General features: G+C 33.2%; 2 non-coding genes across 2 annotated transcripts; one reads left to right on the forward strand and one right to left on the reverse strand.

Moving 5' to 3' along the window:
* Positions 1-8153: 8153 nt before the first annotated feature.
* TRNAA-AGC (transfer RNA alanine (anticodon AGC)) lies at positions 8154-8226 on the reverse strand. The gene has a single exon. It is a non-coding gene; the product is annotated as a tRNA-Ala (tRNA).
* Positions 8227-11173: 2947 nt separating this feature from the next.
* On the forward strand, positions 11174-11245 carry TRNAP-UGG (transfer RNA proline (anticodon UGG)). Its single transcript has one exon. It is a non-coding gene; the product is annotated as a tRNA-Pro (tRNA).
* The last annotated feature ends 15520 nt before the right edge of the window (positions 11246-26765 follow it).

The raw sequence follows: 26765 nt of genomic DNA on the forward strand, positions 1-26765 counted from the left end.
CATCTTACACTCTATGTCCCCAACTATTCACCAGTCTTACCCCTGAAATGGGAGACTTATTGAGTCGGCAAACACGGGCCACTCTCACCCATGCAAATCTAAGGATAATTCCGAATAAATAGGAGTTCATAGTTAGCTTAGGATTAAGATCGAGTTACCTAGGTCATCGAATGAAAAAATTAGTCTCAACAATAAACGACATTATAAAGTTGTGAGTGGTTTTCTTCATGGTCCGATCTTATGCAATACTCATTGCATAGGACGCCCCCACTCACATGTCTCCACATGTACAATTTAGTGATCACATTGTTTATATCATATACAAAAGTGGGCCGCATCCATAGTGTCCCTAGAATAAGGTACTCAACCTTATCCCTGTACTATAGATCATTTTGACTATATACTTGAACTTGAAGCACTCTGATGTATCTACATATAGTTCAAGTAATCATACAATAGCTAGAGTGTTCTTAGTTTATTGGATTTGACTATATACTTGAACTTCATCCACTCTGGTGTATCTACATATAGTTCAAGTAATCATACTATAGCTCGAGTGTTCTTAGTTTATTGGATTTAGATTAATCATTGTAACATTCACTTTATTCAATAAATTCAAACTATGAGTTTTAGGACATAAAACCCAACAAATACAATCAATTCTAGTGATTGATCATTAATAAAAGAAGACTAATGGAGATGCGGGTAAAAGAAGACTAATGAAGATGTGGGCAATCGATCCCCGTACCTCTCGCATGCAAAGAGAGCACTACCATCTTAGCTACATCCTCACAATTGTTACATCACAAAACTCATACGTCCCGTCATCAATAATAGTGAAAATGCAAAACTAAATAGTGAAAATGAAAAACTATCTCTCCTCATTATGTCATAAATAAGAAAAAGTTGAAAAGAATAATATATTTAACAATTGATAGTATTCTTTGGAGATGCATGGTAACGATCCCTGCACCTCTCGCATGCAAAATAATTGCTCTACCATCTGGGGTACATCCCCACAATTATCCGGGCTCATTATGTCGTAAATAAGAAAAAATTGAAAAGAAATAATATATTGTGATTTTTCTTTTCTTCAATTTTGTACAATTTGTCCGAAAGTGTCATTTTTCTCCACATTTTTAACACTTTATGTTTGATTTGTTTGGAGAATTTTCTCGATCCCTTTATTTTGATCGCCCATGTTTGTTTGGGCTCTTTGATTTACTTCTTTCCCTTCGATCAACACTGAGAGTATTGCCAGATGAATCTCTAATTTCCCATTTGGGAATACTTTTACCGACATCTCGAATTTCATCAAACTTAAGTTTATTAGATTCTCGTGAACTGTTGATTGCAGCAACAACAGTATACCACGTCTCGGGTAAAGATGACATCAAAATTAAAGCTTTAATTTCATTTTTTAAACATAATTTCCACTGAGCTCAATTGACTGACAATCACGTTGAACTAATTTATATGATCTGCAACAAATCTACCTTCAGACATTTGTATATATTTGACAACATCTTCTTCATAGCCGACGAATTTTCGTACATATTCGACAACACCTTCAATAGGCCCAATGTCATCTTCTCTTTGATGATGTTGAACGTCGTGTTTCTGGACAGCATCAACCAGATCAACCGTAAGGTGTTACGATCCTTGAGTTTCCACTCCACCGCGGTTATGGTATCCGGCTTCACCCCCAAAAGGGGTTTCTAAAGATTTTTATGGTACATATAATCTTCAATCTACATCTTCTAGAAACTGATATCGAATCCATCAAACTTTTCAATTATTGTCTTTGAACTTTCCATCCTCACAGATCGCGGTGAATCTCGCCTCGCTCTGATGCCCATTATTAGGTTCACACAACAACGCACACACTCGATCTAAATGAACACAAAAAACATGATAGAGAAAATGTAAGGAGATATATTGACTAAAAGTTTTGTATTAATGAAGTAGGCAAAGAGAGGGTATGAAGAATGAGAAATGTACATTTTGAAAGCATCGACTAATGGGTATATATATAATTTTAATTTATTATATATATAGATTTAACAGATATAACCGCCTACTATATATAAATATTTAGTATATATATTTATATATATTAGGCAAATGGATCGCCTACTCTATCAGATTTTTACTGCAAATAGTCAGCCTCCATATCCAACATTCGAGAGCCCAAATAGTTAGTTTTCTAAGAGAGTTTAAAGAAAAATAAGCAAATGGAGGCTCGAAACGTTGGAACCCATCTGTTTACTTTATGTAAACGTTTTAAGTTTCAAATTTAGAACTTTGCGTCCAAAATTCTTCATCTAGAGATTGATTCATTAAGAGCCCAAATAGTTAGTTTTTCTAGGAGAGTTTAAAGAAAAATAAGCAAATGGAGGCTCGGAACATTGGAACCCATCTGTTTACTTTCTGTAAACATTTTAAGTTTCAAATTTAGAACTGTGAGTACAAAATTCTTCATCTAGAGATTGATTCGTTTAATGGGTCTTATACAATTAGCTATAAGGTATGTTACGTTTAATGGGTCTTACACAATTAGCTGTAGGGTAAGTACACAGTTGAAAAAGATTATCATCAGCTTATCTGCTACGGCTACTAAGGTATGTTAAGGTATGTTTATTTGATACATACGTTTAATGGGTCTTATACAATTAGCTATAAGGTATGTTACGTTTAATGGGTCTTACACAATTAGCTGTAGGGTAAGTTAATAAACACAGTTGAAAAAGATTATCATCAGCTTATCTGCTACGGCTACTAAGTTAATGAACACAGTTGAAAAAGATTATCATCAGCTTATCAGCTTATCTCCTCCGCGGTTATGGTATCCCGCTCTTCTTTGGTGGCAATCTTATCTCCAGGAGTTCAAGGAAATAATCGACTGTTTCTCGCAAGGCGGTTGCTTATGCCACTGCCAAATTAACCTGGATCCAAGTCCTCTTGCGTGAGCTCGGGATTTCGCAAGCACGAAAATAATCGACTGTTTCTCGCAAGGCGGTTGCTTATGCCACTGCCAAATTAACCTGGATCGAAGTCCTCTTGCGTGAGCTTGGGATTTCGCAAGCACGATCGCCTAGCCTGGCGTGACAACATATTAGTGCCACCTATCTGTCCCTGATCGCCTATAGCATGTGGCATGACAACATTGGTGCCACCTATCTGTCCCCCAATCCAATCTTTCATTGTCCAGATTAGATAATCTATTGATTTATCCTTTGTTACAGATCTATAAATACATTGAGGTCTTGACCGGCCATTCAACATATTACACCATTAATATGTAATCATAAGGAAGAGTATTTATTAAAGCACTAGGTTGCTCGCCTTAATTTTTGTTTCCTAAGATGGTAAGTAAGACATGTTAATATTGAATATTAGTAATATTGAATTATTCTAATATTCAAGGATTATCAAATAAACCAACAACCCAGAATTATTCTAATATTCAAGGAGTTATCAAATAAACCAACAACCCAACAAAGAAACCAACAAACTATTTAATTTGATATAATTGTGAACTCAAGACCTCTCGCACCCGAAATAAGAATCATACCACTAAACCAAATGCCTTTGACGTGGATCAATCATTTTTAGTTGCTAGTCCATGTATTTTGTGTGCCTCAAGATTTGAAATTTATCCATGTATTTTTTTTTTTTGTGCTTTAGAACCTACTATTATTGCCACGTTAATTTCACATTGTCCATCACATAATAGAATTTGTTCTTCAAATCAATTGGATGTAGTTCAATTAATATTATTAAGAAATATTGACATAAATAAAGTTCATATCCTATAATTCCTACCGTGTATCTTTGCGATTATGAATGACCCAACTCAAATTATTTTGGTTGAAGTTGCATTGCCACTAGAGCATATGCATTCCGTTGCATTGCCACTAGAGCATATGCATTCCTTTGGGATAGATAAATTTCACCACAAACTAAGTTTTTGAAAACACTTTTATTTTATATTTATTTTTTAATTTTTAATTTATTAATTTTTTTAGTTTTTAATTTTAGTTGTCAAAACCTAGATATGTCAAAACTACTTCTTTGCTACCCTTTAACAATATTTATATGCTTTTAAGTTTATTTAGTTTCTTTTTATTACTAAGTTTACTTCTATTTCATGTTTAAAAAAAATGTGCTAGTAAACATAATTAATAAACCCAGTTGCTTAATATATTTTAAATACTTACTCCATTTGTATTTACTTCATTTTAAATAAAAGTTTACCGTAATTAATAAACCCATGTGTTTAATACATTCTCCGAAAAAACAAATTTGTTTGTATTAAGATAATTACAATGAATAGGAAGAGAAGAAATCTCGAAAATAAGTAGAAGGTTGAGAATTTTCACTCAACCACGCAATCAAACTTGATAGACTCATGTGCAATTCTACCGGAAACGCAATTCTACCCCCAACAATTGCTTGAAACTAAGAAATGAGAGAGATAATGCTTATTTTTAAGGGGAACATCTGAACTTCAGAGATCAATTTCATTCCTCTAAAATCTGATTTGTAGATAATAATTTGAGGATATATATAGTCTCCCCACAAAAGAAGTTAGTGGTCTGGATTTAATCTCAATCCACTTGAATCTCCACCAATGACCAGGTCAATTTGACCATTACATACTTTATGAATTAAAAATAAATAAAGTTTTCTAACAACTCATGTAATGATGCTTGCAACTTCATCTTCACTTCAACTGTGTAAATATTCACTTCTAAAGCTCCAAATGGTTCTTTCTCAATCGAATAAGCTTGTAACACATGAAATGAGAGTTGAACAAAGCCTATCCAATTTTATAGATGAAGAATAAATGCTTGTTGAATCTTCTTGGCTGGTCTAGTTGGAACATTTGGATCACTGTGATCCTTATCATCTTCGCCCTCTTCAAAAGGATTCGTCCTCGAATCAGAAAAATCATCACCTACATCAAAAGGACTCAAGTCAACAACATTAAAAATTGAAAGTAGAATGTGTTGAAAATTCTCCAGGAAGATCATTTTATATGCATTGTTATTAATTACTTTAAGGACTTGATTAGGGTTATCCCCTCTTGGATGTAACTTTTTCTTCCTTTAAGATGGAAATCGCTCCTTGCGAAAATGTATCCAAACCCAGTTATCGGGTTGAAAAATCATTTCCTTCCATCCTTTGTTAATTCTTTAAGCAACTTTGAAATTTTGTTTCTCAATTGTCTCGTTCACCTCTTTATGGAATGTTTTGATCAGACCTTAATTATGGTTGCTTTACTCACAAAAATATTTAATTCTTAAAATAACTTTTTGTTTCTCAATTGTCTCCTTTCACCTGTTTATGCAATGTTTTGATCAGATCTGCCTTACTTGTGGTTGCTTTACTCAAAAAATATTAGAATGAATAGGAAGCAAATCAAGAGGAGTAAGTGGATTAAATCCATAAATATCTTCAAAAGGAGAACAATGAGTAGTACTATGAATTGCTCTAAAGGAGAACGATACTATGAATTGCTCTATTATATGCCATCTCACAAATGGCAAACATTCGTCTCAAGACTTAATATTCATAGAAATAATAGGCAGATTAAATCCATAAACATTTTCAGAAGGAGAACAAATGAGTGGTACTATGAATTTCTTTAAAGGAGAACGGTACTATGAATTCCTCGGTTATATGTCATCTCTACAAATGACAAACATTAGTCCCAAGACTTAATATATTCTTAGAAATAATAGGCAATAATCCAATTTATCCTGCACCATACTTCTCAAAAGTGACTTAAAAATTTAACTATCCCTATCTTTTTTGCGAGTAGCAAACCACATTTAAAGGTGTATACAGCCCATATAAAATATCTATCCCATTAAGGCACCACCATATTATAGAGCATTTAGGAATACAGAGCGGGGTGTTCAAGGTATCGATCCCTGTACCATCGCATGCAAACAGAGCACAGTACCATCTTAGCTACATTTCCACAATTCTTGCATAACAAAACCCAAAACTGTGCGTCGTGAAAATGAAAAAATATTTCTGATCGTTATGTTAAAAATAAGGAAAGATTGAATAGAAATAAAATATTAATAACTAATAGTTTCTTTAGGAGATGCACTCTACCATCTTAGCTTAATCCCCATAATTCTTACCTAACAAAACCCAAAACCCAAAACTGCAGGTCATGAATAATAGTGAAAATGAAAAAATATTTCTGCTCATTAGGTAAAAAATAAGGAAAAATTGAATAGAATAAAATATTGAAAATGAAAACTATCCCTTCTCATTATATCATAAATAAGAAAAATTTGAAATAGAAATAGAATATTTGGTAGTAGGATTCCTTTGGAGATGCAGGGTATCGCACCGTACTTCTCACATGCGAAGCTAGCGCTCTACCATCTGACCTACATCCCCACAATTCTTACGTCATCAAATCCTAAACCTACTATCACCAATAATAGTGAAAATAAAAAAATATCTATGCTCAATATATCAAAATAAGAAAAGATTGAATAGAAATAAAACCATTTGAGCTACATCCCAAGCAAAAAATATCTCTGCTCATTATGTCATAAATAAGGAAATATATTTTCTTCTAGAGATGCAAATATGCAAAGTAACGATCCCTATACCTCTTGCATGCTAAGCGAACGCTCTACCATCTAAGCTACATCCCCACAACTCTTATATCACAAAACTCTAAATTTTCTCTCATAAATAATAGTGAAAATGAAGAAATATTTAACGAATAGATTCTTTCGGAGATAAGAGGTATTGATCGCCATACCTCTCGCATGCTAAGCGAGTACTCTACCATCTGAGCTACATTCACACGATTCTTACATCACAAAACCCTAAATGTCTCGTCATCAATAAGAGTGAAAATAAAAAACTATCTCTGCACATTATGTCATAAATAAAAATAAATTGAAAATAATTAATATATTTAATAATTTATAGTTATCCTTTAGAGATGCCGTACCAGTCCCAGTCCCCATCTTGCAAAGCAAGTGCTCTACCATCTAAGCTACATCCCCATGATTCAAATGAGGTATCAATCCCCATACCTCGCGAGCGCTCTACGAGCTACATCCCCACATTAGTTGCACCACAAAATCCTAAATTTTCTGTCTTTAGTAATAGTGAAAATGAAGAAATATTTAATAATAGATAAGTCCCAGTCCCCATCTTGCAAAGCAAGTGCTCTACCATCTAAGCTACATCCCCATGATTCAAATGAGGTATCAATCCCCATACCTCGCGAGCGCTCTACGAGCTACATCCCCACATTACTTGCACCACAAAATCCTAAATTTTCTGTCTTTAGTAATAGTGAAAATGAAGAAATATTTAATAATAGATAGTTTTATTTTGGAGATGCGGGGTATCGATCCCTATACTTCTCGCATGCAGAGCGAGCGCTCTACCACCTGAGCTACATCCCCAAGATTCTTACGACATAAAACCCTAAACGTCTTATCATCAATAATAGTGAAAATGATAAAATATCGCTACTCATTAATCCTTTAGAGATGCGAGTATGGATCCCCATACTTCTCACATGCTAAGAAAGCGATCTAAAATCTAATCTACATTCTCAGGATCCCCAAGATAAGAAAGCGATCTAAAATCTAATCTACATTCTCAGGATCCCCATACTTCTCACATGCTAAGATCTAAAATCTAATCTACATTCTCAGGATCCCCATACTTCTCACATGCTAAGAAAGCGATCTAAAATCTAATCTACATTCTGATGATTCTGATTCTTACATCAGAAAACCCTAAACGTCCCGTCATCAATAATAGTGAAAATGAAAAAATATCTCCGCTCATGATGTCATAAATAAGGAAAGATTGAATAGAGTTTCTTAATCTAATCTACATTCTGATGATTCTGATTCTTACATCAGAAAACCTTAAACGTCCCGTCATCAATAATAGTGAAAATGAAAAATAACTCGGCTCATGATGTCATAAATAAGGAAAGATTGAATAGAGTTTCTTAATCTAATCTACATTATGATGATTCTGATTCTTACATCAGAAAACCCTAAACGTCCTGTCATCAATAATAGTGAAAATGAAAAAACTAATTCGGCTCATGATGTCATAAATAAGGAAAGATTGAATAGAGTTTCTTTTGGAGATGCGGGGTATCGATCCCCGTACCTCTCGCATGCTAAGCGAGCGCTCTACCATCTGAGCTACATCCCCGGAATTCTTGCATCACAAAACCCTAAATTTTCCATCATCAATAATAGTGAAAATGAAGAAATATCGCTACTTAACATGTCATGAATAAGGAAAACTTAAAAGAAATAACATTTTTAATAATAAATAGTTTTGTTTTGGAGATGTAGGGTATCAATCCCCATACCTCTCGCATGCAAAGCAAGCGCTCTACCATCTGAACTACATCCCCACGATTCTTATATCACAAAACCCTAAACGTCTCGTCATCAATAATAGTGAAAATGAAAAACTATACCTGCTCATTATATCGTAAATATGAAAATTTTGAAAAGAAATAATATATTTAATAATTCATTCATTTGGAGATGCAAGGTATTGATCCCCGTACTACCCACATGAGAAGCAAGTGCTCTACCATTTGATCTACATCCGCACAACTCTTACATTGGAAAATAATAAACGTCCGGTCATCAATAATTGTGTAAATAAAAAAATATCTCGGCTCATTATGTCATAAATAAAGAAAGATTGAATAGAAATAAAATATGAATAACAAATAGTTTCTTTTGAAGATGCAGGGTATAGATCCCCGTACCTTTCGCATGCTATGCAGGCGCTCTACCATCTGGCTAAATACCCACAACTCTTAAATCACAAAACCCTAAATTTTCCGTCATCAATAATAGTGAAAATGAAGAAATATCGCTACTCTACATGTCAGGAATAAGGGAAAATTGAATGTAAAAAATATTGACATAAATAAAGTTCATATCCTATAATTCCTACCTTGTACCGGTAAGATTATGAATGACCAAGCTCAAATTATTTTGGTTGAAGCTGCATTGCCACTAAAGCATATGCATTCCTTTGGGATAGATATTGAAACAATACATTTGAATTTTAAGCAAAATTTCACCACAAACTAAGTTTTTGAAAACAACTTTTATGTTATATATATTTTTTAATTTTTTTAATTTTTTAATTTTTTAATTTTTTAATTTTAGTTTTCAAAACCTACATTGATATGTCAAAACTACTTCTTTGCTATCCTTTAACAATATTTATATTGTAAAATGGGATCAACTTCTTTAAGTTTATGTAGTTTCTTTTTACGGATATGTTTACTTCTATCTCATATTAAAAAAAAATGTTCTAGTAAACATATTTCCTCTTTTATTGGTATATATACTTACTCTATTTGTATTTACTTCCTTTTAAATAAAAGTTCACAGTAATTAATAAACCCATGTGTTTAATACATTCCCTAAAAGACAAACTTGTTTGTATTAGAATAAATTACAATGAATAGGAAGAGAATAAATCCCAAAAATAAGTAGAAGGTTGAGAATTTCACTCAACCACACAATCTAACTTGATAGACTCATGTGCAATTCTACCCCCAACAATTGGTTGAAACTTAGAAATGGTAGAGATAATGCTCGAATTTTTAAGGGAAACTTCTAAACTCGAGAGATCAATTTTATTCCTCTAAAATCTAATTTTCACATAATAATTGCTTGAAACTTAGAAATGGTAGGGAGGAGAACTTCTAAACTTGAGAGATCAATTTCATTCCTCTTAAATCTAATTTTTACATAATAACTTGAGGACAGGAGGATATTTATAGTCTCCCGACAAAAGAAGTTAGTGACCTCGATTTAATCTCAATAATAGTGAAACTTAGAAATGGTAGAGATAATGCTCGAATTTTTAAGGGGAACTTCTAAACTTGAGAGATCAATTTCATTCCTCTGGAATCTAATTTTTACATAATAATAATTTGAGGACATTAGGATATTTATAGTCTCCCCACCAAAGAAGTTAGTGGCCTGGATTTAATTTCAATAATAATGAAAATGAAGAAATATTGCTACTCAACATGTCATGACATGAATGAGGGAAAATTGAAAGTAAAAAATATATTTAATAATAGATAGTTTTATTTTAGAGATGTAAGGTATCAATCCCTATACCTCTCGCATACAAAGCAAGCGCTTTACCATCTGAGCTACGTACCCACAATTCTTATGTTACAAAACCCTAAACATCTCGTCCTTAATAATAGTGAAAATGAAAAACTATCTCTGCTCATCATGTAGTAAATATGAAAATTTTGAAAAGAAATAATATATTTAATAATCGATTCATTTGGAGAAGGAAGGTATCAATCCCGTACTTCCAACATGGGAAGCTCTACCATCTGAGCTACATCCCCACGATTCTTACATTATAAACCCCTAAATGACCCGTCATCAATAATTGTGAAAATGAAAAAAATATCTCCGCTTATTATGTCATAAATAAGGAAAGATTGAACAGAAATAAAATATTAATAATAAAAACCAAATAGTTTCTTTTGGAGATGCGGGTGCGCGCTCTACCATCTGAGCTACATTCCCACAATACTTGCACCACAAAACCCTAGTAATATCGCTACTCAACATGTCATGACTAAGGAAAAATTGAAAAGAAATTACATATTTAATAATAAATTATTTTGGAGAAGAAGGGTATCGATCCACATACCTCTCACATGCAAAGCAAGCACTCTACCATCAGAGCTACATCCCAACAATTCTCATGTCACAAAATCCTAAATGTCTCGTCATCAATAATAGGTCCAAAATGGTAGAAAATTAGGTATAATTTATGAATCACTTCGACATAGAATGCATTGATATTATTATTTGGATTATCATTCACATTCACAATTTCATGGGAATGTATGTATTTAACGTGTGTCATTTTATTGTACTTATTTACTTCATTTTGGTGAGTATGCCTATCCAAATCTGAAGCAGGTCTTGTAGAGAGCTCTTTGTTCTTATTATGTTATTAAGACACATTCTACATCCAAGGCTTCAGTTCAAGCGCATCGAGGACTTCATGTGTTTCATGCAATATGACAAAATACGACCTTAATACCTAGGCCCAAGGATTCATACATACATTTTAAGTGGCATAATAAGGGCATTTGGTCTAGTGGTATGATTCTCGCTTTGGGTGCGAGAGGTCTCGAGTTCGATTCTCGGAATGCCCCTTCAAGAGTAGCAACCTAAAGTCTTTCTTTACATCCCAATGCTTTATACTTGCCATCTTATGTAATAAAGAAAAAAAAAACAAAAATTAAGGCGAACATGTTTAAGTTTTGATATCTCTTTTCTAATTCCTTTATGTCGACTTTGTTGCCCAACAATTGATGTAGAGAAGTTAAGAGGTATGTTTGAAAAGTAAATAATAGGAACAACAAGTTTATATAAATATGAATAAATATGAAGTTCTTTGATAAGAAAAGATTTAGATATAGGGGCATTTGAGGTTGCACCGTAAGTGAGGGTCGTACCACTAAACCAAATGCCTTTTCTTAAATACCCAATATTTTTTTTGCTTCTACTCAAATATATTTTTCTCTATGTGGTTGGACGGCTATAAAATGAAAAGTTGATGGTCTAATATTTTACTTGTAAGTAAGGCATTTTATATTGAATTGTTATAATATACGAGGATTATCAAATAAACCAACAGCCCAACAAAGGAAACAAACTAATCAATTTGGGTTGGATTGATTCGGTTTAGTTTATCAGTTTGTTTGATTTAATTCTTCTATTTTGCCTCTATGACAACAAAATAAAGTTGTATTGAATGGACCTTAGTTTCATTTATGACAAACTCATACGAAACATACTGGCATTAGTAGTACTAAGAGTTGGAATCTATAAGCATTTCATGAACTTAAGTGCAAACCATGCTTCTTTAAAGATGAGATGAACTTTAGTTAAGTAATGGGAACTTTAAATTACTTCATGTGGAGCTTCAATTACTCTATGCTAGTTACAATCTTTAGGATTGACTAATTGGACACAAGTTCATGGATTTAGGGAAATTTTTGTGCAATTATCAACTACAACTTATGTTTCCAAATTTTTAGGTCATAATTTAGGTAGTTGGTGTTATGAGTCGTAAACTTGTTTTTTACATAATATGGTAGTTGAACTGTCATTCCGATGAGATGGACAAAGAAATTGTCTTTGAAATGACTAATAGACCTAGGTTCATCGTTGTTGTCTTCTAACTGTGATTTTGCAAAAAGCTTAACTAATATAAACTATTATCCGACAAGATCTTTAAGTTAAATCAAGAATATACCCTACACATCATTCAAGATGGCAATAAAATGGAGTTAAATTGAACCCACTTTAGTTTCGTGTTTGGTGTGTTCAAGATAAAGCATAATTGTATTTATGATATTGAGCTTGGGGTCTATAAGAATTTAATGATCATAAGAGAAATTCCAGTTTTATTAGAGGAGACCAAATTTATTTAAGGTACTAGGAATTCGACATGGCTTAAGAGTTGCGTGGGTGCTCATTTTATCCATGTTCTCCACTTCCTCCCATTTCCTCCTCTTCCTCCATCACATTCTTTATTTCTCTTCCCATTTCTCAATCTCCAACTCATTCTTTCTTCATCCCTAACCAATGCCGATTTGAATAAAGAAGGAGAAAAAGAAAGAGAGTGAAGGAAGTCGGAGAGTTATTACGGATAAATGGAGAAAAAAATTTCTTTAAAATAATAAACAGACCCAAGCTCATCGTTGTTGTTGTCGTTTACTTGTGATTTTGCAAAAAGCTTAACTAATATGAAATATCAAGGTAAATCAAGAATATATCCTGCACATCATTCAAGATGACAATAAAATGAAGTTCAATTAAACGCACTTTTAGTTTCCTGTTTGAAAGGTTCAAAGATGAAGCATAATTGTATTAATGATATTAAAGAGATTCATGTTTTATTAGAAGAGATCAACTTCATTTAAGGTACTAGGAGTTTAAACTACTTCCATTAATTTCAATCACTCTACCAAGATTACAAATTTAGGGTTGGCTAATTGGACATCAATTCTCTACCTTTAGGTTATAATTTAGGTAGTAACCATTATAATATTAATGAGCATAAGAGTTACAATTCTTTCATGGACTATATGTGTTATAGTTAAAAGCATATATATATATATATATATATATATATATATATATATATATATATATATATATTATATTATGTATGTTGAGGTCTGGATAAAGCACAAAGTAGCAAGGAACACCATTGTCAACTCTAGAACCACCCACAACTAATGATCGAGACCAATGCAAAATATTTTAGCATCCTTTGGCATCGAGATACAGGAAAGATGAACACCGTCAAATTGGAAGCTTTATCAGTCTTAAGAGTCACAATGAGAACTCTAATCAAGCTGGAGCCTTGGACTAGGCAAATCATTTTGTGATAGTTGAAATGGATGACTTTGACGTCGTGTTAGGGATGAACGTCCTACTGGAACACAAAGTCATTTACATGTCCCTAGCAAAATTCCTAGTAGTAACGGAGTCTAATCCGACGATCATTCAGAAAAACATCCATCAACCAAGAGGGGTGAAAATGATGTCGATACTACAGTTGAGAAAGAATCTTAGCCATGATGAATCTACGCTTGCTACTATTGTTGTAATTGAAAAGGGGAGCTCGAGTGAGTCAACCTCAATAGAAACCTTGTTGCCACTACATGAACACCACGATGCAAAACAAGAAGGTCAGATAATGGATTTATCCCAAACAGGAGAGATAAATCACAAGATTAGTTTTATGTTGCAATCGAGATCGCCTGCCACAAACAAATGTCATGTGGCTGAGCTTGAGCTAGCTAAATTCTATGAAAAGCTAAATGACTTGTTAACTGTCGAGTTCATTAGACCCCCAAAGGCTCTTGTCAGTGATCACTCAAATGCTAGGCAAAGACACCAAGCCAACACAAATATTGGAGAAGGAAGACAAAAACAAGCCACTGAAGCAACACATATTCACATAGAAATACCAGACGGATGAAGAGAATGGTCAGTCAGAAGCGTCGACAACAATAATTTCAAGAAAAATAGAGAGTTCATATAAGTTAACGTTAGATCAACTTCGAGTTCAAAGCAACAAGAACCAAAGACGGGTGCAAAAATACTATGGACTAGTCGAAGTTATCCACAAGATTATCAAGACATCATATAGGATCCAATTGCTCTTATGGATGCGGACTAATCTTGTTGTCCACGTCAGTAACTTGAAACGTTATTATTCGGACCAAGAAGACATCAAGCAGAAGCAGGTGGTATGACGTCATGCAAAGAAGAAAAAATTTCATGTGAAGAAAGTAGGAAAGACACCAACAGAGAAGAAATGAAGAGTCAAACCGAGAAGTGATTTTCAATAGCATCTAGTAGATTGGAAGAGACTCCTCAACGAGAGACTGGGGCATTTCAAATGCTATTCAAGAATGGTTCCCTTCGGTTGTGGGCTGGATCTTCTGACTATTTACGTGAGTTGGGCTTGGAGCATGCATGTAGGTTGAAGAATGCTTCCCTTTGTATTTTTTTTTTTTTTTTTTTTTTTTTTTTTTTTACCAAACATCCATTTAAATTATTTCTTTATTCAATTTGATATAATTGTTGGGGCATTTCCAAGAATCAAACTCGATCCCTCTCGCACCCGAAGCAAGAATCATACCACTAGACCAAATGCCCTTGTAGTGGATCTTTTGACTATTTACGTGATCCTTATACGACTCACTGAAAATTTTGGTACCCTTCTCATTCCTATTCTCTATTACGCCTCTTCTCGCTCTCTGAAACTTCTTTAAATGTTATTGTTCACTGGTTATTTGGGCGCATCTTCCTTAAAAGGATTGTGACGACAGATGACCTAAGTAAAACTACTATTGGGAGATCAGTGCAATAGAGAATCTGTGCCCCTTAACATAACAAAGAGTTCCTAGAAAAAAATATCATAGAACAATTTGTGTGGGTCGAGGGTGTAACGCCTTTCGCACCCGAAGCAAGAATCATACCACTAGACTAAATGCCCTTGTAGTGAATCTATAATTTTTTAGTTGCTAGTCCATATATTTTATGCGCCTCTATATTTAAAATTTATCCACATGTTTTTGTGCTTTAGAACCTACTTGTGCCTTTAAGATTATGAATGACCCAGCTCAAAATTATTATGGTTGAAGCTGCATTGCCACTAGCATATGTGCATTCCTTTCGGATTTACTTTGTCCCTTTCACAATTTTACTAGTCCCTTGCTACCATACCATTTAACAATATTTATAATATTTACTTCGTCCCTTTCACAATTTTACTAGTCTCTTGCTACCATACCATTTAACAATATTTATAATACGTTGAGCAACAATATTTATAATACGTTGAGCAACAATATTTATAATATGTTGAGCATTCGTTGCTACTATTTAACCGTACTTCGTCCCTTGCTACCATACCGTTGCTACTATTTAACCGTACTTCGTCCCTTGCTACCATACCGTTGCTACTATTTAACCGTACTTCGTCCCTTGCTACCATACCGTTGCTACTATTTAACCGTACTTCGTCCCTTGCTACCATACCGTTGCTACTATTTAACCGTACTTCGTCCCTTGCTACCATACCGTTGCTACTATTTAACCGTACTTCGTCCCTTGCTACCATACCGTTGCTACTATTTAACCGTACTTCGTCCCTTGCTACCATACCGTTGCTACTATTTCACCGTACTTCGTCCCTTGCTACCATACCATTTAACAATATTTATAACGGGATTGCTATCTCATGCTAGAAAAAACGTGCGAGTAAATTGATAACCGAAGTAATAAGAGAATTAAGGACAAGGGCATTCTAAGATGTGAACTCAGGACCTCTCACACCCTAAGTAAGAATAATACCACTAGACCAAATTTCCCTTCTTGAACATCTATCATTTTTAGCTCTCACTCGATATGATTTTTTTTCTCAAGTTTGAAATCTATATTTGTTGGGAGTTGAGGGGCTAAAAGTTCTTATTATGTGTTACCTTTGGCATATTCACAATATCATGGGAATGTATGTATTTAACATTTGTCATTTTAATGTGTGTTTATTTACTTAATAAATATCTTCAATTCTACAATTTCTTGAAGGGGCACATTTTGAGGATTGAACTCAAGACCTCTCGCACCCAATGCAAGAATCATACCACTAGACCAAATGACCTTGTTATGCCATTTGAAACGTATGTATGAAGCCTTGAGCCTAGATATTAAGGTCGTATTTTGTTGTATTGCAGGAAACACATGAAGTCCTCGATGAGAATATGTCGTGGAGAACAAAACAAGAACATAATAAGAACTTCTTTTTTTTTTTTTTTTTTCTTTGTTTCCTAAGATGGTAAGTATAAAGTCTTGGGATGTAAACAAAGACTTTTTAGTCTTTGTTGCCCAACAATTGGTGTACAGAAGTTAAGAGGTATGTTTGATAATAGGAACAAAAAGTTTATATTAATATGAAGTCCTTGGATAAGAAAGGATTTAGACATAGGGGCATTACAAGAATTGAACTCAAAACCTCTTGCACCCTAAGTGAGAATCATACCACCAAACAAAATATTTTTAGCTTCTAATCAAATATATTTTTCTCTGAGTGGTTGGACGGCTATAAAATGAAAAGTTGAATTCTTATAATATACCAAGGTTATCAAATAAACCGACAACCCAACAAAGGAAACAAACTAATCAATTTTGGTTGGATTAATTCAGTTTAGTTCATCAATTTGTTTGATTTAATTCTTCTATTTTGCCTCGTATACCAAGAAAATAAAGTTGTATTGAATGTATTTATGACAAACTCATATGAAACATACTGACATTAATAGTACTAAGAGTTGGAGTCTATAAGCATTTCATGAACTTAAGTGCAACTCATGCTTCTTTAAAAATGAGATAAACTTTAGTTAAGTGTCAGGAACTTTAAATTACTTCATGTGGGGCTTCAATTACTCTATGCTAGTTACAATCTTTATGATTGACTAATTGGACACGAGTTCATGGATTTAGAGAAATTTTTGTGTAATTATCAATTACAATTTATGTTTTCAAATTTTTAGGTCATAATTTAGGTAGTTGTTATTATGGGTCATAAACTTGTTTCTTTGCATAATATGGATTTAGTTGAACTATTATTACCGATGAGATGGACAAAGAAATTGTCTTTGAAATGACTAATAAACCTAGGTTCATCGTTGTTGTCTTTTAACTGGGATTTTGCAAAAAGCTTAACTAATATGAACTATCATGCCACAAGAACATTAAGGTAAATCAAGAATATACCCTACACATCATTCAATATTGGCAATAAAATGGAGTTAAACTGAACGCACTTTAGTTTCATGTTTGGCGTCTTAAGGATAAAGCATAATTGTATTAATGATATTAAGCTTGGAATCTATAAGAATTTAATGATCATAGAGAAATTCCTGTTTGATTAGAGGGGACCAACTTTATTTAAGCTACTAGGAGTTCAAATTGGCTTAAGAGTTGCGTGCGTGCTCATTTTATCCATGTTCTCCACTTCCTCCCATTTCCTCCTCTTCCTCCATCACATTCTTTATTTCTCTTCCCATTTCTCAATCTCCAACTCATCCTTTCTTTATCCCTAACTAATGTGGATATGAATAAAGAAGGAGAAAAGGAAAGAGAGTGAAGGAAGTCGGTATGGATTTAGCTTTGGAACTAGACATCGATGAGTGTGATCTAATGAACATCTATACAGGAAATTTAGTGACTTCGCTTTCGGCCAACCAGGTGAATGGTGTTACTATTAGCTTGGTTGGATGAATTGTATGAGGTATTAAGAACACGTGCTCCGTAGCCCCTCCACGTGTCACTTTGTGAGTGTTTGACATGTATTATGTTATGTTATGCTGTAACGCGAATTCAAATGAGGATTAATTTCTCAATTTTTTCATTTTGACCCATCTTTCCTAACTAGAGGTCAGTAAGATCCCTAATTAGAGTTCAATAAGGAGAAAAAAGAAAGAAAGGAAAAAAAATGAAGAAGAAGAAAATAAAGGGGAATTGTTTTGAAAGAGAGTTAGAGAGAAATTTTGTACAGTTTTTTTAAGAAATTGGATTTGAATCAGGAACTGTCCATTATTTCTTTTTATGACTAATTATAAATAAAGAGAAAAATATATTTGTAGAGATAGATTAAACTCTAAATATTTTAATTTTATAGTATTTTCTTATTTTATATTAATTTACTTTTATTTTTATTTGTTTTCACTTTCAATTTTAGTTTCTATTTGAGTTTTGAACTCTAGCGACTCAAAAGTTTCTACTTAATTTAAGGTCGTTACTGTATACGTACCATAAATATTGAATGCGGAAGACTTCATTTAAATTCCATAAAACATAACCTTTAACTTAAAACACAGCCATGAACTTACGTGTTTCAAAAACATCTTTAAAACGACACAACAAAAGACCCGGAATAAAATAAATAAGCATTTAAGTTTAAAACATCTTATTCTATCCTAAGTCTAAGAAAATAAATACCACTATCCTATGCATGTGCCATGATCTCGAGTTGCGATGCCGTCGTCAGCCGTACCGAAATGTCTTGCCTTAACCTAAAAAATGTAGTAGCACATGGCTTGAGTATTTAAAGAAATACTCGGTAAGTGACCCCACTATTGGGGTTAAATGCAACAATCACATGCAATGAAATGATGGGACCTATCTTTCGTTTCATTTCGTTTTTCCTACGGTGCTATCCTAACGGGTAATCGTGGATGTGTACCATATACTCTACACACAGCCCATACGTGCGAGTATGGGCTCACCAGCTAGTTTGCACACCGCTGGGCCACTGTTCTTATCCGGTGGGCATACTCTGGGAGCCCCTTATGCCGGGACCCGTTAAAACTAGAACCGTCACGGCAGCGCTATGCAATGCATAATGATCGTTGTCCTGCAATTGGATGTACGCGTCCGTACCCTCGTGATGGGATGGGGGTATCCCCCCAGATGCATGAACACACATAATGCATGAGGTCCTCCTATTTATACATTTATCTTTAATGACCATAACCCCCCTGTTACGTTCTAGGCTTCATGTCATTCTCATTTTCATTTCACATTTCATACACATTTCTATCCGGGTTATGGTTCCAGACAATTTACCATGTTTCATGTCATACAATTCATGCTATTCACATTCACATATTCCATACAAACATGCCATAATCATTCAAGGACCTCATATCGTTACATGCATTACACATCACATCAGACTAAAAGCATATATAGCATACATTTAAGTTCACATAACTACGTACTTAAGCACAATAATCTAGCATACAATGTATCATATCATAAACAAGTCATAACGTAAACACTTCATAGTCATATCGTTCTCTAACTTACCATAGCCTTAACGTTCTTATACCTATCACAGACATATCATTACGTAACATTACCTTAGTCATATCGTCATAAGAACGTACCCTAACGCTATCGTTCTATCAATCTATCACAAACCTATCCCTTTCTACCCATAACCTAACCGTATTCTTTCATCAATCTCTCCTATTCATAGCACTCCGGTATGTAACCTAACCTTAACGTTTCATGAACGTATCTTACTCCTATCGTTACATTTCGTTTTGTGCATCCTTCTCGTATCCTATCTCAAACATATCCTTGAGCACATCGTACCATAATTCTTAACCACATATTATAACATAACATAACATATAGGAAGCATATCAATCCACAGACAATTCACACATATCAATATATATGATACGTGCAGAACCACAGGGCACGTGTCAACATCAAATATAACAATGCCGATAGTAAGGTCACTTACTTGGCTAGCTTAAGTCGTTGTCACAAATATATCTTTAATGAAAGTTTAATTCCGTCATTTGAAATCCGAGTCAACCTATATGAGCTCATGACATCAGTTTCAAGTTTGAACTCTACAAAATTTTTTCTCTAATTTACATTGGTCATCGTAAAATTCTGATATTTCGTGTTAAGACAAAATTTAAAGGAGCTCACTGCCTTCTGATATTACCTGTTTTATGGTTAAATCGTGTGCAACAAATCTTTCCTCAATCTCCCTCCCTCCCTCTAATTATTTTCATTTGTAAATAGGTTTTTCAATTGTGTAAACAGATATTACTGGCCAATTGTAAGTTGATTGTTTGGTTACGATCTTCTAGTTTATAGATCTGCCAACTAAAATTTTATTGAATCTAACCTTGTAACCTTATTTTTTATAACTTAAAAGTCTAACAAAACCTAATCAATGGGATATCGGATTCCCATAAAAGAAAGGATCATTGCCAACATATTCTATAGCAAATGACCTAGACTAGACCTCTTCTACCGCATCAAGAGGAAATCCTGATCCATCCCGCATTTGAGAAAGTTTAGCTATGCCCAAAGCTCTTTCAAAGGAAAGCACAAAGACCGCTCATGGTAGTTGATTTTCTCACAAAATGAATATGAATAAGTAAGGCAAAAATAATTATGAGCAGTCAATTTCCTAAAATCCCATATTTGGGTTTGATAATCGAAGGAGTGCAAACTTTTTTTCATAAAAACTTCGACGAGGAAAGGCCATTAGTTTTCAAACTAGAAGATAGCTCAACCACGAGGAATTGGTATTACAGGACCTGTTAAAATATGAAAGAAGATTTGATCCTAAATTAATTTCTTATAACCATAACTATAAAAGAAAAGGAAATCTGAGATAGGATTTTACCGTAATAACAGACAAAAATCTCTAAATCTGCAATGTGTTGAAAGCCCATTTTACTTCTGCTAAAATCTGACGAGTGTTGTTTTTCTGTATTTTTTTTTTTTTTTTTTTTTTTTCCAGTTGGGGTAAGGATGGGTTGAGGAGAGATAATTGTGGGAAGGGAAGAGAGGTTAGTGGAGAGAAGTGGAGAATTTTTTTTTATTTTTTTAATTTTAATTTTAATTAATTAATTTATTATTATTATTATTTTAACTATTTTTATAATTATTTTTATTTGTTTATTTCTTTATTTATTTTTGGGCTATTACATGAACCCTCCAAATTTGGGTTGTGATAGATTAATATTAGACCAGTCGAATTTTAGATTATATAGATATTTCTTAGAATAAAAAGTCGTATATCTCTAATGACTTAGTTGGATGACACGTCTCGCCACGATCAAGTAAACAGTCTAACCCTATTTCGAAGTATATGATATGTTTTAAAACTTGAATGAATTTATTGTATGTTTTGAGTTTCGTGGTAGTTATAAAATGTTCTTGGACATTAAAGAGTGAATGTTAACCATATAAGACAATACTGGATCAAAGTTATAGTGTTTAGATATGGTGAGGAGGAAAAGAGTGGTAGTAAGATATCTAAATAGCCTTAGGACAATAGAGAGTTGTTACTACAGAGTGCGAGACATCTAACCAATGAAATTTTGGTACTAGAAATGATGAAACATGAGATGGTTCCTAAACGTCTGTATGAACCATTTCCAATCGCACTTTCTATGGTTCTCTGGCAGCTTTTGTGAAGCTAACTCGTTTATATTTTTCCATAACGCAGCTCGCACAAACACTTATATCAATAGAATTTAGGCCTTCTAAAACTCCATTCACAGCCATCATCTAATTTTTTATAATCTCATATGTGCAAGTCTATTGACACTACTGTAAGGTGTATAAACATGATTGTTGTTGCTCAGAGTGCTTCCAATTCAAGTAGACTTTAATTGAAAGAACTCTTAGCAATAGCAACCATGTTTATACACCCTACAATGGGTGTATACGGTTCCAGATTTTGTGTCATGCTACCACCATGACACCCTTCACAATCTTCCCCAAACTCTTTCCAAACTCGGCTGCATAACCTGTGCTGTCCAATTGACCAATAGAGATCAGATTCTTCTTGAGATCAGGAATATATCTGACATCCTATAACGTCCACCCATTTCCTGCTAGAGTTTGTATGCAGACATCTCTCTTCCCTTCAATCTCCAACGTTTTGTTGTCGGCAAGATACACCTTCCCAAAATTTCCTTATTTGAAATGTTGAAACAATTCCTTACTTGAAGACAAATGAAACGATGCAACTGAATCTAAAATCTAGAATTCAGTTGGGCTATTCATGCTACGAATTAGAGCATCCTCCGTATCTTCTGCTGAATATATAGAATCAATGTCATTTTCAAATTTGTGATTTTTCTTTTCTTCAATTTTGTACAATCTGTCCGAAAGTGTCGTTTTTCTCCACAATTTCAACACTTTACGTTCGGTTTATTTGGAGATTTTTCTCGATTTCTTGATTTTGATCGCTCATGTTTGTTTGGTCTCTTTAATTTACTTCTCGTTTGGGAATACTTTCACTGACATCTCGAATTTCATCAAACTTTAGTTTATTAGATTCTCGTGAAATGTTGATTGCAGCAACAACAGTATACCACGACTCGGGTAAAGATGACATCGAAATCAATGCTTTAATTTCATATTTGAACATAATTTCCACTAAGCTCAATTGGCTCACAATCACGTTCAACTAATTTATATGATCTGCAACAAACCTACATTCAGAAATTTATAAATTGAACAACCTTTGCATCAAATACACCTTGTCCATAGCCGATGGATTTTCGTACATATTTGACAACACCTTCAATAGGCCTTGTCGTCTTCTCTTTAATGATGTTGAACGTCATATTTCTGGACAGCGTCAACCAGATTAAGCCTAAGGCGTGACGATCCTTGAGCTTCCAGTCCTCCGTGGTCATGATATTCTACTTCACCCCAAAAGGGGTTTCTGAAGATCTTTTTGGTCATATAATCTTCAATCTGCATCTTCTAGAAATTAATATCGAATCCATCAAACTTTTCAATTCTTGTCTTTGAACTTTCCATCTTCACATACCGTGATGAATCTCACTTCGCTCTATACCAGTTACTAGGATCACACAACAATGCACACACTCGATCTAAATGAACACAAAGAGCTTGATAGAGAAAATGGAAGGAGAAATATTGACTAAAAGTTTTGTATTAATGACTTCAAGGTATGCAAAGAGAGGAGGTGAAGTATTAGAAATATAGCACTGACTAATGGGTATATATATGATTTCAGTTTATTATATATATATATATACAACTATATAACCGCCAAATATATATAAATATTTAGTATATATATCTCTATCATATTTTTACTATAAATAGTTAGGTATCAAATTTTTACTATAAATAGTCAGCTTCTAGCCCATATTTAGTATGTGATGTCCCAAGATTTTTACTATAAATAGTCAGCTTCTAGCCCATATTTAGTATGTGATGTCCCACATTGGTTGGGAGGAGAACAAATCACCATTTGGGTGTGGAAACCTTCACTAGAAGACGCGTTTTAAAGCCTTGAGGGGAAGTCCGAAAGGGAAAGCTCAAAAACCCTAGCCTGAGGGGAAGCCCGAAAGGAAAAGCCCAAAGAGAACAATATCGGCTGGCGGTGGATTTGGGTCGTTACATTATATATATCTCTATTAGATTTTTACTCTAACTAGTCTGCCTCCATATCCACCGATTTTTATATAAATAGTCAGCTTCTAGCCCATATTATATATAAATATTTCACTATTATATATAAATATTTAATAGCCTTTTAGTTTTTCCACAACCTATTATATATAAATATTTAATAGCCTCTTAATTTTTCCACGCCTACTATATATAAATATTGAATACCTGTATGTAAATATTTCTCGATTAGATTTTTACTATAAATAGTCAACCTCCATATCCAGCCTACTATATATAAATATTGAATACCTGTATGTAATTTAATAGCCTCTTAGTTTTTCCATAGCCTATTATATATAAATATTTAACTATTATATATAAATATTTAATATCCTCTTAGTTTTTGCACAGCCTATTATATATAAATATTTAATAGCCTCTTAATTTTTTAATGCCTACTATATATAAATATTGAATACCTTTAAATATTTCTCCATTAGATTTTTACTATAAATAGTCCACCTCCATCTCCATATCCAGGCTACTATTTATAAATATTGAATACGGGTATGTAAATATTTCTAGATTAGATTTTTACTATAAATAGTCAACCTCGATGTAAATATTGAATACCTGTATGTAATTTAATAGCCTCTTAGTTTTTCCACAGCCTATTATATATAAATATTTAACTATTTATATATAAATATTTAACTATTTATATATAAATATTTAAGTCAACCTCGATGTAAATATTTCTCCGATTAGATTTTTACTATAAATAGTCAACCTTCATACTTAGTTTGTCTAGGCCTACTATATATAAATATTTAGTATATTATCTCTATCACAACTATATATAAATATTTAATATATTATCTCTATCACATTCTTTACTATAAATAGTCAGCTTGCGTGAGCTCGGGATGTCGCAAGCACGAGTGTCTAGCCTGTGGTGTGACAACATTGGTGCCACCTATCTGTCCGCCAATCCAATCTTTCATCGATTGAGGTTGATTATTATTTCGTTCGTGAAGGAGTATTAGGCGTAATGCTTAGTTTGTCTAGGCCTACTATATATAAATATTTAGTATATTATCTCTATCACATTTTTTACTATAAATAGTCAGCTTGCGTGAGCTCGGGATGTCGCAAGCACGAGTGTCTAGCCTGTGGTGTGACAACATTGGTGCCACCTATCTGTCCGCCAATCCAATCTTTCATCGATTGAGGTTGATTATTATTTCATTCGTGAAGGAGTATTAGGCGTAATCTGAACTTAGTAGTACATCGTCCAGATTAGATAATCTATTGATTTACTCCCATTCAACCTAACAACACCATTAATATGTAATCATAAGCAAGAGTATTTATTAAAGCACTAGGTTGTTCGCCTTAATTTTTGTAGGAAACAACAAACTATTTAATTTGATATAATTGTGGGGGCATTTCGTGAATCGAACTCAAGATTTTAAATTTAGCCACTAGACCAAATGCCCGGGTAGTGGATCAATCATTTTTAGTTGCTAGTCCATGTGTTTTGTGTACCTCATGATTTGAAATTTATCCACATTTTTTTTTTTTGTGCTTTATAACCTACTATTATTGTCACGTTAATTTCACATTGTCCATCACATAGTAGAACTTGTTCTTCAAATCAATTGGACGTACTTCAATTAATATTATTAAAAAATATTGACATAAATAAAGTTCTTTGTATTTCAAATTAATATTATTAAGAAATATTGACATAAATAAAGTTCATATCCTATAATTCCTACCCTGTAGGTTTGAGATTATGAATGATCCAGCTCAAATTTGTTTGGTTGAAGCTGCATTGCCACTCAAGTATATGCATTCCTTTAGGATAAATATTGAAACAATAGGTTTTAATTTTAAGTAAAATTTCACCCCAAATTAAGTTTTTGAAAACAACTTTTATTTTATATTTATTCTTAATTTTTTAATTTTTTAATTTTAGTTTTCAAAACCTAGATTGATAGGTTAAAACTACTTCTTCGCTACCATTTAACAATAGGATTAACTTCTTTTAAGTTTTTGTTTTGATTACTATGTTTACTTCTATCTCATGTTAAAAAAAAAAAAAAGAAAAAAAAATGTTAGTAAACATAATTCCTCTTTTATTGTTATATATACTTACTCCATTTGTATTTACTTCATTTTATACAAAAGTCTATGGTAATTACTAAACCCATGTGCTTAATACATTCCCTAAAAAACAAACTTGTTTGTATTAGGATAAATTATCACGAATAGGAAGAGAAGAAACACGGGAAATAAGTAGAAGTTGAGAATTTCACTCAACCACACAATCGAACTTGAAAGACTGAATGGCTCAGATGCAATTCTACCCCAACAATTGCTTCAAACTTAGAAAGTGCAGAGATGATGCTATAATTTTTAAGGGAAACTTCTCAACTTCATTCCTCTTAAATCTGATTTTTACATAATAATTTGTGGATATTTATAGTCGTCCACACAAGAAGTTAGTGGTCTGGATTTAATCTCAATCCCCTTGAATCTCAACAAAAAATGAGGTCAATTTGACAATTTGACCATTACATACTTTATGAATTAAAAATAAATAAAGTTTTCTAACAACTCATCTAATGATGCTTGCAACTTCATCCTCTACTTGAATGGTGTAAATATTCACTTCTAAAGCTCCAAATGGTCCTTCCTCAATCAAATAAGCTTGTAACACATGAAATGAGAGTTGAACCAAGTCTATCCAACTTTATAGATGAAGAGTGAATGCTTGTTCAATCTTCTTGACTAGTCCAGTTGGAACATTTGGAACACTGTGATCCTTATCATCTTCCCCCTCTTCAAAAGAATTCATCCTCGAATAAGAAAAATCATCACCTACATCAAAAGGACTCGAGTCAGCAACATTGAAAGTAGAATGTGCTGAAAATTCTATAGGAAGATCATTTTATATGCATTGTTATTAATTATTTCAAGACTTGATAAGGGTCATCCCCTCTTGGATATATATAATAAAAATAAATAAACAAATAAAAATAATTATAAAAAAATATATACGTCAAAATAATAATAATAATAATAATTCATAAATAAATAACTAAAAACCATTACTTAAAATTAAAAATAAAATTTACCCACTGACCTCTCATCTGCATCCTCTTT

The sequence above is a fragment of the Cucurbita pepo genome, chromosome 3 (assembly GCF_057944985.1).
Source record: "Cucurbita pepo subsp. pepo isolate OVF chromosome 3, ASM5794498v1, whole genome shotgun sequence".
Lineage (NCBI taxonomy): Eukaryota > Viridiplantae > Streptophyta > Magnoliopsida > Cucurbitales > Cucurbitaceae > Cucurbita > Cucurbita pepo.